We start from the raw sequence: 12,578 nt of genomic DNA, 5'->3' as shown, positions 1-12,578 counted from the left end.
TGTACATACAACTGCATTTATTATGTGTTCATCTCTTATCAATGCCATTCTGTTTACACTGTAGAGCTCCTGTACTAGAACAAATTCCTCTTATGTGAAAACATACTTGGCAATAACGACCTTTCTGATTCTGATACAGGCCACACACCATATGGATATAATAGAAACTTCTCTCAGTACAAACATCCTTCATGCAGAAACAGGTTCAGAAACTGACAATTCACAAAACCCTCATCACCTACAGAACAAACAAGACACAAAATCACTAACAACAAACTGGATGAATCAAACCATGCACATTTTACAGGAACACTACACACAAACAATCATCAATTTAATGGAACACATTCAATGATCTGGAATGGACAGTGGCATTGAAATGGGCCAAAAAAAAAAGACACAGAAAACACACTAAAATACTGTTTTTAACATAATTCAAAATAAACAGTTCACCTTTGGACAAGGCAGGGGCCAGTTTCATATGCCACTGCCCTTAGAGCCAGCTCTCCACAGACAATATAACACTCAACTTCATCTTCAGTACTTCCCACAGGTGATCCCAGTCGCATATCCAAAAGGGAGATCCTGGTTTCAGCGCAATTACATCACAGACAGGTAAGTCCTGTACAGTCATTGAAATCCAGCATCACAGTAGTCAATAAAACAAACTCGCCATCCTATTCTCTGTGCAGATCATGGATTACACCTGAGGAGAAAGATGACCACAGTCGGGAAACCATTGGGTCGGGGGAACCTGACTGCCCTGCCGGAACATTCGCAGCTGGCTATAGGATGGACTGAGAGGTGGCGGGTCGTGTGTCTGGCGGCTCTTTCCATGGAGGACATTCTACCTATTGGGAACCATGATAACAGGTTTTCTGCTGATTGGATTAGGCATTGCACTAGTTTATCGAGAAATTCAGAAGAGTAGTCATGTAAATTGGAATGCGTCTACTCGCACAAGACCAAAAAGTACCAATCTAATCTGCTTTCGGCTCCCCTTAACCAGCACTGGCCTCAGCTAAGGCCGCTGTTGGAACAACAACTCCCCCGGAAGAGCACTGCAGTGAGACGCTCTTGCGTTCCTCTCCCCACTTCCACAGACACCTGCTGACTCTGTCTGGGACTTGATCAAGGCAGTCTCCATGGAAATTTGCTGTGTATCACTATGACAATCTTGCGGACTGAGGCACTGTAAGAAATTACAGAAATTGCACCCAAATTCCACTCCAAGGTACACATTTAAAAGAGCTCATTCCTAACAAGTATCTTAAGTTAATATGTTTAGGACTCTAAACGTATGAACTTGATTCAATTATAAATATGGAAACGGCAGCAGGACATTAAGGATCACCACGAACAAAGGGTCTACGTGAATGCGATTACCATTTAAAGTGACCAATTGGTTGATAACAATTGTAACAATACCAAGACAAGGTGTATGAGTAACATTTAAAGACAATCAGCTAGACAACAAGGTGTAGCCCAGACATTTGGGAGACATTCAGTTCTTACACTCAATACACATTCAAAGCGGAACTTCATTTAAATTACCAAAAGGGAAAACTGTATATAATGCTTGAGCAGGATTTGCTCGGGGTTCTTATTGACTCCGACGAACCCAGAGTACGTCATGTACTCTGGGTTCTCTCAACATCGTCTTATTTTTACACTATGCATTTTTTTTTCTTACATTGGCCAGCAACCCAGCGAAGAATTCCAAAAAAGAAAAAAAATGGGGAAAGGTAATGTGTTATTTTTTTCTATTACACTGTTTTTTGACTCAGGGAACTCCCTCGTTTAAAAAACCTAGAAAAGAAATGTTTTAGTGTAGAATAGAACATAGAGTAAAGTTTACTGATCATAAGCAGTAGGAGTTACAGTATTATTGCTAAGCCTATTCTTTACTAGGGATAAGCAAGTACAGCATTACCTGTATCTGTATAGGAGTGGGTGGGGCCTATCACGGAAGTAGGCGGGGCTTTGTTTTGAAATGGGCGGGACTTTAACCAGTATGTTATTTTAAGCAAGCAATTGATGGGTTGATCAGAATTATTATTTATTGCTGATTAGAAAAATATTTACAGGACAGCATCAGGATTGAGCTTCAGCTCAATGGTTTTGATCACAATAGCAAACAAAAAAAAGGGTTATCCCCAACCTGAACATGTCCGGCCAAAATCCAACACAGTAATCCGTAAAAATGAAAGTGAAACTGACCTGCAAGAGCGGTAGCAATGATAACATGAGGAGATAATCTGGCAATAAGTGTCCTAAGTCAGCATGCTTAAATAGTGCGGCGGAGTATAAAATGGTATCCACCCGGAAGTGCCATAACCAAGATGGCTGCCGGCCCAGAAGTGGCCTCTCCACACCTGAATGAGCGGGCAGACTATGACACTTTCACTGTTTCATATTGTCACATTGCCAATAGATGAGTTTACACCCCCCCACCGGAGTAAAACCTTTTTTTCTAAGTCCATTTTCTAACGTAGTCTCTTTTTTGGTGAATTGCTGTGAATTTTCTTGCAGAGATGCATCTTAATGCCTTGCTAGTTTGAGGCGGCACTTCCATTTCATCAATATGAACATCCTGACCCTGATGTCCTGTGATGTTGCATCAGCTTTAAGCTCATGGTGCTTTTGGATGACTGATCCCACATGTTGTTGTTAAGTGGTTTTGGACTCCAACTCATTGTCTTTATTGTCATTAATCTTCATATCCATGTCCCTATTTGGACTGGTCTCACTTACACACAGAATTGTGTGTGTGTGTGTGTGTGTGTGTGTGTGTGTGTGTGTGTGTGTGTGTGTGTGTGTGTGTGTGTGTGTGTGTGAAGATTCATTTCAACTACTGAAAAGCAGAAATTGTAGAGAAAAGTAAAGAGCTGTTAATAATAGAAATATGTGGTGGTTAAAACTAGTCACGACGGGAAAAAAAAAACAGAAATCACATAATGACAAAAAGAATGTCTTTTTCTGCCTGTAACAGAAACATGTGAAATCTAAATGTTAATATTAAATAAATGTATTGGATGTGGGAAGTGAAAGATTAGAAATGATTCAATTTTGCTGGTTTTGAACAGAAATGTGTTTAAGGGGTTCAAGACTTTTTCATGCTGCAACAATTTGAATGATTTTCTTTGGACTTGACATCTTCCTGCAATCATGTTAAGTAAATGAAAAAGAAAAAATGATGATGACTCTGAAGATCTTATTAAAGTCTAATTTTATTGCATTGTTCATGAAACACTTCAGGTTCAGCAGAATCAAAGTAAACCCTGAACAATATCAGTTCAGACATTTGGTAGTGTTTTTAATCCAGTTTTCTAGATCAGTGTAAATGAACATTCACTCACATATACACACACACACACACACACACACACACACAAAGACGCACACACACGCACATAGACACACTCACTCTAATACACACACACACACACATACACACAAGCACGCACACACACAGGAGTAAAATTGAAAAAAATAATAAATGTCATGTACTGGAAAATACAGTTAGAGCGACACAGACAACAGTTAAAAGACAATTATATCAAGTTTAAGATCTTGATTTTAAAACCTTGTACCATATTGTAATTATAATAACTGTAACACTGAGAACTCCGATTCTTGAAATGGAGAGCCAGAAGAACATACGAATGTTAGCAGTACAGCTCTCACCTACAGGGAGAAACACAATTATTGTTAGGAATCGTTCAGTTCTGGATTCTGATTGGTCAGAAGTTTATGTTTAAGTTTCTTTTTTTGTGTGCAGTTGTGTGTGTTTTATGGTACACTGACTTGTGTTGTTTTGGTAAATTGCTGTGGAACAAACAATAAATCATAAATGTGCAAAAAATAAATTCAGACATTAAATAAATGTAGTTTTTAAAGATCTTACTTGTTTCATTGCAGATGGCTGAAACTCCGTGTGTAGTTCCAGATGTATTACTGCGTGTCATCTCTTTATCTTTACAGATAAATCAGAAAAGCAGCAAATAAAACGGAATGATACAAAATATGCATAAAGTGAAACAGTAAATATTTGTTACATTCAAAATGAAAGGAAGCCAAATTCTTACTTGTTTCTCTGCTGCTGGATAACTCTCTGTGTGTTGTTCCAGATGTTAGACGGTGTGTCGTGTCTTTATTTTTACAAAATACATCAGAAAAGGAGAAAATAAACAGATATAATACTAAATAGAAATAAAGTGAAATATTCAACATTTAATACATATGTAGACATAATTCTGGTTAAAGTGTTGATCTGGAATTAGCAGGTTATCAGAGTAAAACTGTTTACCTTTAAATTGCAGACGTGTTCCAGATGTGAACTTCACTACACTTCCTTCCATTTCTCCACAGAAATATTCTCCTTCATCATCTTCACTTGTTTTTTTTTTATATTGAGATCAAATTTATTGTCATTTACACTAATACCGAAACGAGCATCATTAAATCCATCAACAAATTTGTAGCCCAAATCGCTCTTGTATGGTTTTGCAATAAACTGAGGTAATTTTCCTGAAATCTGTCTGTACCAAACTACAATATCTCTCTTTGTGACACTGCTAATGCTACACTTCATAGTTACATCTTCTCCACGCTTTACTGTTTTCACACCAATCTCCTTCATGTCAAAAGTTTTCTCTGTAAAAATATTTAATATTTAATGTCAGTAAATGAGTTAAATATAAAATATTATTGTTTTACATTAAAGTTTCAGAAAGTTACTCACCAGCTGTGAAGAGAGAAAAAAGAGCACAAAGAGCGACAAAGAGTCTGATCATCGTTCCTGTTCACACCAAGTGATCTAATGAACTTGTGTGTTCAGTACAAAACCAGGTCCAGACTCACACCTGATTGGATGATTTGAAGCTGTGGACTGATTTGATTGGTCTATTAGCTGTAACATGTATTCTGATGGTCACATGGACCAGTTTTAGTCAGAAACACACACTTACACAGTTTGGAGCACTAAAACATACACGGGTCATTAAACTAGACTCTCTGACTACAGCACAGAAAGAATAATGTGTAAAAATGACAGAATTATTGTGTAATGACCATCAGACTGCTGTAGTCCCTGAAATAAAGGAAGTGTGTGTAGTGAACGTGTTAGTTTAGTTTCTCAGGCTTTACACTGCATGATGGAGCTGTTTATGTTAAAACACAATGAAGGTGTGAAAGTCCTGCTGCAGCCACGAGCACGTTCAAATGTGTTACTGAGTGAAATATGTTAGTGTTTATATTAATGTTAACATCATAAAATAAAGATTCAGTATAAATGTATTTTTGTATTCTCAGTCCATTCACTCACTTTACACTTGTGAGCTAATTACACTGGTTCAGTCCTATGAGTTAACGTTGTAGGTCTTGAATCTGGCCTCGAGACGTCTTCTGTATTCACTTGGACTTGTGTCAGATTTATTAGTATTTGTACTTGGACTTGTCTTGGTCTTGGGCATTGCTTTTACTAAAGATGGTGTGGGTCTTGACCAAGAAATAATACAGTTTGTGATGTTTTTTCATGTTGCATTCACAATGTTTGAGAAGAAGTAATGATTTCTTCCAGGTTTTTCCCCAATGCATGAATGAAGCCAACTTTTTGAGGGAACCAGTGTAATGAATTCATCTTCCAGTTCCTTAAACCATTTCAGTGAGGTTTTCCATTGTCTCAGCTTTGCTCATTAGGGATAAATATTAATTTAACTTTAAACTTTGTCATTTCTATTCTTCAGTTTTATATTTCTGTAAAGCTGATTTGTAACAACGTTTATTTATAAGTAATGAACTGAACTGAACAAACACCTGAGTGTCCTGTGTGGAGAGAAATGGACAAATCCTTCTGATGTTGTAAAGGAAAAATGGTCATGAGCGTGTCACATTATCAATGTGAGATACAGATTGAGGATTAAGAATAATATTAGCATTAAATCTTTGTTGGGAGATAATATGGCAAGGTTTTAAGTTAAATGCTAGTTTAAGAACTTCAGGAAGAGGTGTGGTGTGAATATTGTGGTTTGGACTGCCAGTGAGTCAGTTGGTCAGACATCTAGAGGAAGTTCATTCTAACTCCTTAGTGAGAAAACAGAGAAGAGTCTTTATGCAGGTCGTCTTTGTACCCTGAAAGATGGCGGAATCATTTAAGCAGACATCTCATACAGAAAACCTCACCACATCAACAAATGAATATGTTTTTAAACTGTTTATGTGGAACATCTGCTGTACAAGTGTCCCTGTGAATGAACTGTTTCTATAGAAAACTTCAAACTAATGAAGCCAGTTGACTACAAACATCTCTATGTTAGTGCCCCAGAGTGTGATGTGGAGGTTTAACACATTTAGAGCAGTGTTACTGGCTGCAGTATGCATCTTACACATTCAGTGAGCTTCAGTTCTGAAAGTTTACACCTCCAACACACTTCCTCTTATTGGCTCAAGGCCACAGTAATATATCATTCATTTATACCACATCATCTTAACATAATGTGTTATGTAAACCATTAAAGAACATCAATATTAAAGAAAGCAATTTATTTGCAAATAAAAAAAAATCAGATTTTCATGTTTCACCCGTTTCATGGTTTAGATGACTTTGCAGCCCCCTAGTGGAGTAAAACCTTTTTTCCCCTCACTCATTAGTTAGAGTCTGTATTTCAGCATTGGTTCAAACCTGACCGACTGCACATCAATAACATTTAGAGAAAAAAGAGAGACAGACTTTTTAAAATTTAAAATTTGATTTATATATTTAAAGATACAGAGTGTTTCAGAGCATTTAGAGTTTCTTGATTTGACTTAATAAAAAGTAAACTTGAAGTAAGTCAAGAAGTAAGTCATGAAGCTTTTATTGTCATTAAAACCATATATAGCTGTTGCAGTACACAGTGAAATGAGACAACGTTTCTCCAGGATTGTGGTGCTACATAAAACAAAGACAGGGCTAAGGACTTATAGTAAGTAAGTCCTAGCACAACATAACTTTCTTTTTAACTTATTAATAATATAAAAAATTTTATGATCAGTGATTTATTTATTTTTTTTTGGTTCTTTTTATTTTTTTTATTTCCACACCAGGTGTGTGTGTGTGTGTGTGTGTGTGTGTGTGGGGGGGGGGGGTCACATTCTACCAAGCAAGAACCACGTCTGAACGAACCCACATTTACCAGAACTCTACTGGTTAGTAAGTACGTATTATTAACGTTACAACCCGAAGTAAAAAGCTGAAGAAACCCTAAAAGTTAACGGAAAAGACCCGCGAACCCGAGTGACTGAGGGAGAGACAGAGCTGTTCTGTGTGTGACTGAGTGAGCAGAGCGAGACACAGCAACACAATACACACAGTATGTGTGTAGGGGAGGGGCGCTGTGACTAGTGTCGTAACTCAGAGCCGGTCTCCGAACAGACACATCACAGGGTGTCCTCTTCTCTTAGACTTTTTGGTTACCAAAGACTTAACTGTTAACTCTATAATTACTACAAAAACGCTGAGAAAACTTCTCAGATCTAGATGAGAATGAGCAAACTTCTTTATTGTGGTCAATCAGCCAACAATCTTTTAAGAGAAATTGCCAAGTTGAAAGTAACAAATGAAAACCCCCAAAAAGAGCATGTCATGCAAAAATCAATCAAGAAAAACAAGAACTCTCGCGACGTTCTTGCAAAAATAAAAACACCCACCTTCACCCGCGCGCACACACACACACGCAAGCGCGGGGCTGCCTCCTTCATCGACACACACCTTCGCCCACACACATGCACCCACACCTTCACCCCCGAGCCCCAGATATCTTCTCAATATATACCATGGCGCTCCTAGGAGCCTCCTCTTTGGTTCCCAGTATTTCTTGGAGTCCCAGGTGCCATATCACCTTATTTACCGGAATCACCTCCTATGTTTTCTAAATACACTGACCTAATTTCCCCTTATTTCCCATTACCTTTTCCCCATATGCCCATTTATGGATTTTCCTCCCCTTAGTTCTCAGGGCCTAGGTCTGTGAACCACTGTCTTTTTCAGTCTACATAAGTTATCGCTATGAGCTAGGGTCTGAGAACCATGGTCTTCTTCATTCTCCATAACAATTTATGAGCTAAGGTCTGGGAACCATGGTCTTTTCCATTCTACACAAGTTTGTATTTGTTATTACAAATGTGCTCAGACTGACTAGGCCTGACAGCCCCGAATCTGGTTACTTTTACTAAGTTTATAATTACAATAAACATCTTTGGCCTACAACATCGCCTACATATGTCTTATGACAGCAATTGTAATATTTTGCAAGGCCTACTTTACATTGGTTATAGTATTGTAAGGAATAATACTTTAATTATTTCTACTAAGATTTTTTACAACACTAGCCTATCACAGAACGCTGACACAATCAGCTACCCAATGATTTCCATTCAATCCGAGCACAGATATTGACTCGTATTACTCGTATAATACTCCTACTCGGCAGAAGTGCTTTATCCGTACCGGATACTCATTTCAGCCGAGTATCCGGCTCATCTCTATTCTTTACATTTCTGTTTAAGATTCTAACGAAACTGAATTAACCTGACCATGTGGTGAGAGTTTTATGTGAATTTTTGTTTCTAAAGTAACTGAAACTTCTTGTGTGTTTGTTATAATTCTGTTAAGATTCTAAAGTAACTAAATCAGCCCCAAGCAGTGTGGCAGTTGAATTATAGCTAAAAGTGTTTCTAAAGTAAGTGAAACAGTGATTGTGTAAAGAGCCTGACACCCCGCAGCTCTGTAGAATTTAGAGCAATAACCCGAGGTAGTATGGTTTTGTCCGACGTACTGTGACAGTGTTAAACTAAAGTCCAAAAGTGCTGTGGCTAAGAAGACTGTTTTAAAACATAAAAACCCGATGTATGGTGGTTTTGTCCGACGTACTATGACTGTTACATTTTAAACTGTTTGTGAGTGTCACTGTAGTTGAACTTGAGGCCAGACGGAGTGTGTCTGTGTCCGAAGCAGTGAGACGTTTGAGTTCAAAAGCCCGACGTATTGTGGCTGTTTTGTTCATTTGCGTCCGAAGTACTGGAACTGTGAATAAATAGACTAATGGTTAACTAGATAGCTTGTAGTTACGGAAAGCTGTGAGTTTGTAAAAAATGGAACAGCTGATTGTTAAGTACATCGCTAAACCACGGTTCTCAGGGAATGTTTGAAGGAATAGAGAACATGGTTGATGAACCTTATGAGTGGGCTATTTCTAAGTTTGAAAATGACCCTAAAATGCCCAAGAACAAAAACGGAAAAATTGCCAATGCACTGCAAGCAGTTCTTGCATCGTATAGTCGCAGTAAAGGCTGAAAATGAGCAATTGCAATCTAGACTAGATGATGGGATAATCTCTAAAAGAGATTACCAGACTAGTGAGATAGTCTGGAAGGAAGAAAAGATTAGAATGCAGAGTGAGATTGCACGCCTTAAAACTAACAGCATGCTTAGTTCATCTGTGGAAACATTGTTCAAAGATTTAGAGGAAGCAAAGTCTGCTTGTCAATTTTTGATGAAAAATGGCACAACTGAAACTAGCAGCAGTAAGAAATCTGTAAGTGGCATGTGGAGTAATCAAGTTCCTGACATGTTAGACAGCAATGAGAACTCAAAGAGATTCTCAATCAGGAGTTGATACTCTGACTGTACAGTTCAGTTCCCCATGGCTCCAGTTCATTTGACTACAACTATGCATGCTAATGAAGGAGCAGAGGAACCACTGACTTCTACTATGGTCAGAGGGTTTAGTCCCAATGAGCTAGAAGCTGTGATTAAAAGTATTGGTAAATTTGATCCTGCCAAACAAGATCCACTAAATTATCAGTGGTAGGTGTTAGAAACCCCTATCAGAATAATGGTTGCAGGGTTTCCTGGAAAAATGAGAACTTCTCTGCTGTTGATAAAGGGGAAAGACCACCTCCTTTCAACCCTAATAACCACACAGGGTGTTACTCATGTGGCCAAGAGGGACATATTTTAAGGGAATGCAAATTTTCCCTTCAGAGGACAAGCTCCAAAATTTATCTGCATAACTTACAAGCCACAGTAAACCTGCTATGCAAAGAGAATGAGGAACTGCGTCTTCATATGGAAAAACAAAACTCTCAAACCAAATCATCTTCAGCATAGGATTCCCAGGCCTCCATAACACATGTAGTGCCCTGTTGAGAGACAGACACGGTAGACTAATTGTAAACGTTGCTGTTGGAGGCCGAAGCGATGATTGGTTAGTGGATTCTGGTGCTTCATTAACAATTCTTCATTCAGATAGTCTCCCACGGAATGGTAAAAACACCCTGAGACTAGAAAGTTTTGATGGAACGAGTTCTCTAGCATCACAAATGGATAAAATGTCATTTTAAATAGGCAAAGATGAGTTTAAACACAAAGCATGGCTAAGCAGAACTGGTGATGGTCACAGTATTTTAGGCTCTGACATTATGATTAAGCGTGGTTATGTTATTGACTATGGCAATAATTGTATCTGGCGTAACCCTCAGAGTAAAGACAAGGTTGGGGAAATTTCAGATGTGCATGCAGTACATGCAATCAGAAAGTCAGAAGATTATGATTTAGATATGTTGTTATATGTGGATGATCCTGAGTTATCAGATGGCTGCCCACTGCTCCGGGTGTGTGTTCATGGTGTGTGTGTTCACTGCTGCGTGTGTGCACTTTGGATGGGTTAAATGCAGAGCACAAATTCTGAGTATGGGTCATCGTACTAAGCCGTATGTCACTTCACTATTTTTTATTTATTTAAATCAAAACATGGCCGGATTGATGCAAGTGTGATGGAAGTGGAGGTTCAAGGAAGTGACCCACCCTCCCTTAGGTAGTACAATTATCCAGATGAGGCAAACCCACGTATACAGCGTACTGTGGATTCTCTACTAGCACAATGTGTCATTAGCCCCAATCTAGCCTGTTCGCAAACCAGAGAATTCCTGGAGATTATGTATAGACTACCGGGAGCTGAATAAATGCACGCAGGCTTGTGCACCTGTAGTGGCCTCCGCGCCGGATGTGTTAGCATCTCTCTTATCAGAGGCTAGTTATTACTCAGCTCTTGATGTGTCTAATGGGTTCTGGTCTATCCCATTACACCCAAAGTGTCAATACAAGTTTGCTTTGAAGTTCAAAACCACGCAATACACATGAAATGTTCTTCCCCAAGGTTTTGTAAATTCTCCTACTCTCTTTCACCAGTGCTTGGCTAAAATTCTTGAACGGTTTTCTAAACCTGAATGTTTGGTTCAGTATGTGGATGACATGTTTCAGACAGCCACCAAAGAAGACCATCTCATGTTGCTGGCAGAATTGCTTCAAATACTGAGAGGCAGGACTCAAATTGAATCCAAAAAAAGCTCAGTTACTTAAACCAGAAGTCACATATCTAGGCATAAAGATAAGCAAAGGGGGGCGTACCCCTGATCCACACAAGGTGGAGACAATTCAGGGACTTCCGGTACCAGTATCAGTGACAGCTTTAAGGTCATTTCTAGGCATAGTAGGATTTTGTCGAGAATTCATTGAGGGCTTTGCGGACATTGCAAGACAACACCCTACTGTCAGGAAATAAGAAGGATTCCTTGACTTGGAGGCCTGAACATCAGACAGCATTTGAAACCTTGAAAGCAGCATTAATTGATGCTCCAGCTTTACATAACCCTGATAGAACACAACCATTTATTTTACAAACTGCTGCAACAGAGGAGGCAATTTCAGCTCTTCTCTTTGAAGAAGTGCAGGGAACATTGCTCCCCATTGCTTATGCGTCTCGAGTACTTTCCCCAGTGGAAAAAACTTTTGATTTGTGTACCCGACACCTTCTGTCTGTTCAATGGGCAAGGTCACATTTTGAGTACATATATGGTTTCAATCACATCACTCTACATACCCCACATACACCACTGCAACTTCTTCTCAACGTAAAGGTTAAGGGTCTAGTGCTAGACTAGGCAGGTGGACATTAGATTTAGGATCTAATAATTTGACAACTGTGTATAAACCCAACTCAATGCTACCCCAAAACACTCTTGTACAGATGTGGCCTTTTAAAAAGCCCGCTTTGGAGAGAAGAATGGCGTAAGAACTTCCAGCATTCTGTGAGAGCCTATCGAAGGGGGGTCAAATGTTCGGCGTGGGAAATTCAAAAACCTGTAGAGGGCAGTTGTGTTTCATGTAGGCTGACGAGTCGACAATGTGTTATTTTCTTTTTCCGGTTACATAAACAAACAGTCACATCTGCGACCATCTCTGCTGTATAATAAAATTATTTATCAGTTTGATCCAAGAGCAATTTTTTTTTTACTTTGCTTTTACGCGCATGCGTTGTAGTCTTTCAAAAGTTGAACGGAGAAGCACAGGTACGCGCAGCGTGCACGCGCAGTCCGAGCTGGAGGCGTTTATCTATAACATTAATCGGCTGAAAGACGCAAAGACGGCAACCAAAAGCAGTGAAATTTCACTATTCTTATTACCAGAGTTGTCATAATATATGATATAAAACGTCTTGTTTTAAATTCTCACTGACGTCTAAGCCCTCCCTAAAGAT

At 38.9% G+C, this 12,578-nt stretch overlaps 1 long non-coding RNA gene across 2 annotated transcripts; it reads right to left on the bottom strand.

The window, feature by feature from the left end:
* Positions 1–3,677: 3,677 nt before the first annotated feature.
* On the bottom strand, positions 3,678–5,362 carry LOC125145934. 2 transcript variants are annotated; one of them, XR_007144419.1, is made up of 5 exons: positions 4,745–5,362; positions 4,310–4,656; positions 4,089–4,151; positions 3,908–3,976; positions 3,678–3,828 (listed from the first exon to the last, which is right to left on the bottom strand). It is a non-coding gene; the product is annotated as an uncharacterized LOC125145934 (long non-coding RNA). The 2 variants fall into 2 exon arrangements; XR_007144418.1 differs by having other exon boundaries at positions 3,678–3,976; positions 4,745–5,360.
* Positions 5,363–12,578: the final 7,216 nt, after the last annotated feature.

The sequence above is a fragment of the Tachysurus fulvidraco genome, chromosome 1 (assembly GCF_022655615.1).
Source record: "Tachysurus fulvidraco isolate hzauxx_2018 chromosome 1, HZAU_PFXX_2.0, whole genome shotgun sequence".
Lineage (NCBI taxonomy): Eukaryota > Metazoa > Chordata > Actinopteri > Siluriformes > Bagridae > Tachysurus > Tachysurus fulvidraco.
The sequence above is the reverse complement of the archived record's forward strand: the minus strand, read 5'-3'. Positions and strand labels throughout refer to the sequence as shown.